Source organism: Citrus clementina, unplaced genomic scaffold (assembly GCF_000493195.1).
Source record: "Citrus clementina cultivar Clemenules unplaced genomic scaffold, Citrus_clementina_v1.0 scaffold_5, whole genome shotgun sequence".
Taxonomy (NCBI): domain Eukaryota; kingdom Viridiplantae; phylum Streptophyta; class Magnoliopsida; order Sapindales; family Rutaceae; genus Citrus; species Citrus x clementina.
Window position 1 is genome coordinate 7525663 of NW_006262201.1, and position 4454 is coordinate 7530116.

Consider the following 4454-nt stretch of genomic DNA (forward strand, 5'->3'; position numbering starts at 1 on the left):
TTATTTGCCATATTTAGGCCTAAGCTCAATTCCTTGGATAATGATGCCACGCTTTTGCACAGATCCTGATTCACACAGCTTACAGACCGCTGTCCCATCATCTCCATTTTCATTAAAGAACTCACCCATCTCAATCTCCGTCCACCCATCTCCTCTGTCTTGAGATAGTTGAGGAGGCACCTTTGTCGGAGGATCTAACAACGCGCTACGCCTTTTGTGATTATTGCTTCCCTCAAAATAGACGTCAAACTCTATAGGTCTAGCATCAAATCCTTGTCTACTTTTGACAAACTTGAACACAAGGTAAGCTGCATAGTTCGTTTTGGACGATAAAATTCTTGTCTCAATTCTTGCTATGATTTCGAACCACCACACCTCCCTGAGTTTAGCCACTTCGGGAAACCTGCAAATGTAATGGCACATCATCTATGCATTGTAGCAAGAGAAGCAATTAACTCCCTTTAATTTGTTCTAATGAGTAGCCGATATTAAAAAAAATAATGGAAAGACGGATCCAACTAGCAAGATATTGTCCACTTTGTGCTTAAAATACGTTTCTTTTACGCTCATGGTTTTGATCTTTGTATGTCCAAGACCCACCCAAAAGGCCCCTTACTAGTCCAAGGATGGTCTTTCCTTATAAGCTCATCATTCACATCATTCTTAAGCAATGTGAGATGTTACGAACAATGGTTAAGTCTGGATGACCGAATTTTACGCAATCCAAATTTGAACTATTATCAGAGTTGTACAATGCTATATAATAACTCTAGTGTGTTGTACAACTCTGATCCTAGTTTAAATTAAGATTTAAAAAATTTAAATGTCTGGGCCTTTGTATGACTCTTGAAACAAATGCCAAGTTGGAGGAGAATAAAACAAACCTAGACTTTCGTAGAGAAAGCCAGTTCCAATATTGGGTGAATCTCCCCATGCTATGGAAAGTCCCCTTGCACCAACCATGTAACACTTCTTTCCAGTCTCTTGCACTAGCGAAAAGCTCGTCGTGTGATTGTTGATGAGGATGGGGTTGTGACAAAGATAAAAGTAAAGGTCCTTCTTAGACAACGAAGCGATCATCAAAGACGAAGCAGAGATATATTGATGACGAGTTGGAAATGATCTCCTTGTAATCGGACGGCAGAAACTTCTCCCAAACGGAATCCAAATCCGCAGCGGATTTGAAGGCAGGACAAGCCAATGATAATCTGCTTGCATCGCGGGGAGTTGTAAGAGAAATGATGTATGAAATGCATCGTGCAGGCAGAACAAATGTGATGTCCATTTTACTTCTTTCTGATGACAACTCCTTTTCAATGTTATCCTGAATCTTGAAAATTATTTGAAAATACATGAAGGAAAAAGCCAATCTCAGTGAATATGTGTAGAAACTAATTTAAAAGCGAACAAGAAAGATACAGTGTGTAAAACAAAGAACCAAATTGCAAAAATTTTATAATAACAAAAAATGTGCAATGTCACAGTTAAAAACTTTTCTACAAACTTATTGTTCACAATTGATTCAGCATAAATGCTTAAGTATATGTATTAGTTAGATGAGAACACAAATAATAAAAGTAAATAATGTAGGGTGTGAAGTGTTTTTAATTCAACAAATAGAGCTATATATTGCATATCTGTTTGAGTTTAATCAAGAGTTAATGGCTCTACGTATTCAGGATTCGAATAATGCTGAGTATAATCAAGAGTTTATGGCTCTACATATTCAGGATTCGAATAATGCGAATTGTTCAAAATTTTCAAGCAAAAGCCATAAGACAATCTATGTGACTACAAATGCGAAGAACTTGAAAAAAGAACATGTGATTATCAAACAAAGAGAATGCCACTACAAAATCTTTAATTACAAGTTCTATTAAACTTGAAAGTCGATTTTGTATTTAGCATATCATACAACAACTTTACTGATAAGTATAATAACGTAAGCCCCAACTAATAAAATGGTATTCTTAATAAATTTAAGTACCACCGATGGCCATGTGATTATTTTATGGTTATACTATACCAGCCGACTTATGCTAAATAGTAAAAGAACCTTTCCTCTTACTACATTTGTTCTATTTGCAATTATAATTAATTGCCAAAATGACTTTTTTATTTTATTTTTTTAAGGAAGAAATATGTAAGGTTGGGCAAACCCCAAAATGACTTTTTTTAAAAAAAAAAAATTTAAAGGAAGAAATATGTAAGGTTGGGCAAACCCCAAAGTCAATCCTTTTACTTCCTATTTTCTAATATTTGAACTTAGGTGGCCAGCAAAGCAAAACGGTTTGAAACTACTCGGTCAAGCTTCTAAAAGGATTTATTTTAGTGTCTAATCAGAAATCAAAAGATGAGAGACAAATGCATTCCCAGTGCCCCAAAAAAAAAAAAGTCCTAAATGTCATACGTGAGTCATAATATCTGATAAAAATAGCTGAACCATCTATGAGTTTGACCTCGCTAACCATAAGAACCGAATCATGAACTCCGTCATTCTTTACCTTATAACCTTCACTTGAAAAATTTGATGTTATGGGATGTATTATTTCCTACAACATAGAAATATCTATATGTAAGATAACAATGTTAGCGAGAACTAATTGTTTTTTTTTTCTAAGTCAGACAGTAATCAAATCATGGAGTACCTCTTGTTTATTTCGTTTCAAAATGATGGGAACGAGTAATTTTATACTAACCTTTTTGTCATCCACTGTTTTTGCCTTATCCTCAATATTGGATCCTGGGTTTGGAATGTCATCCTGGATGTTGTAAATAATTTAAAAACTTTTTAAGAAAAAACTATCAGCCAATCTCCATAAATATAACTATACAGATTTGATTTAAAAGCTATAAATACTCTTTTAGTCCTTAAAAAGTTTGAGTTAATTACCTAGTCTGTTCTTATATTTTAAAAAATTACCCAATAGATCCTTGTCATTTATGTTTTTGTTAAAATATATTTAGTCATCATTAGTTTTCTACTTATTAATCGAATATTAGATGAAGACTATCAATCATTTGATTCAACAGCTACAAATAGAAGTAATATTTTATTCTTGACAAATTAGATTCAATAGCTAAAAAAATTAACAAAGGTGTTTAATCTTAGTAATTTTAAAAAAATGCAAAGACTGTCTAGGTATTTGGTTTCTGTAAGGATTAAATGAGTACTTTTACCTCGAAAAGAAGGGTGCATCCTGAAGTGTATCAACTTAATTCTAGTAATAACAAGAAAACAATGATTGAGGAAGGTTCATGCACGAGGTGGGCTACAAGATTATGATATGATCGTACTACACTTATCGATTTTGCTCTATAATTAAGGAACCGTCTATCTTAGCAGTGAAGTATTTTAGTATCTACATACTCAGAAAAAAATAAAGAACTGAAAAATAAATCGAATCCTACTGCTAAAATTTGGCAAAAGACATGAGTCATAATATCAGATAAAAAGAGCTCAGGCCCTTACGTGTTTGTGTTTGACCTCAGTATCCATATGAATAGAGCCATGAACAGTACTACCAATCACCTTAGAACCTTCTCTTGAACCAATTGAGGTTTTTGAATTTAATGTTTCCTAACGATAGATTAGGAAAATATTGAGTCAATCAATCTTTGTGATGATTGATAACCAATTTTTCTTAATAAATAATTAAGATTGATATAATTAATAATTTGATTGATTATTATGTTTCCATCTTTGAAGCCTAAAAGATCTTTGATCCAGCACATGGAAGCTTCTTTGGGTAGTTAAGATTTGTGGTGTTAAATGTGGTAATGTGATATGTAGAATTTATGGCGTTGAGTATGGTTGTTAGGTTAGATGTGTGGTTATAATTTGTGTGGTAGTTAGGTTAATGTATGGTTGTGATTAAGTTGTAACAAGTATAAATACCTTCTCTTTTAGTTGGTTTAAGCAACAAGAAGTAGTAAAGGTTCTTGGTACTAAAAGAGTTGTAATTGAGGACTTGTATTAAGTTCATAAGAAATAAAGAGTGTTTTTGAGTGTTTAATCATTCAAATTCAACACAATATTGCTTGTGTGGAATTGTCTTAGTTGCAATGTCACTAATACGAATCACTTGAAATTGTCATTCTCACATGCACTATATTATAAGAACCACTGCCATGATTTAATGAACATATGGTAAGGAGAAAGACCACTATATCATGCAGATATGACAAGGATCATCATCATGACATACACAAATAATAATTATAAAGACAACTATGTAATGCATATATGGCAATAATCAAAACCATTACCATATACAAATAGAGTAAAAATCAAGGGGATCAGCGTATAATGAATCTTGAGTTATAGCTATAACGTTTGGGAACCCTTCAATTCTTGAGTAAGTTTTTGAGAATGAGTTTTACGCCCATGAGCTTTTATACGGAGCAGAGTCAAACAGACTAGTGGCCCTACATTACCTTAAAATGTGACAATG

General features: G+C 33.2%; 1 pseudogene; it reads right to left on the bottom strand.

Moving 5' to 3' along the window:
* LOC18040818 lies at positions 1 to 1354 on the bottom strand (annotated as a pseudogene).
* Between the last annotated feature and the right edge of the window lie 3100 nt (positions 1355 to 4454).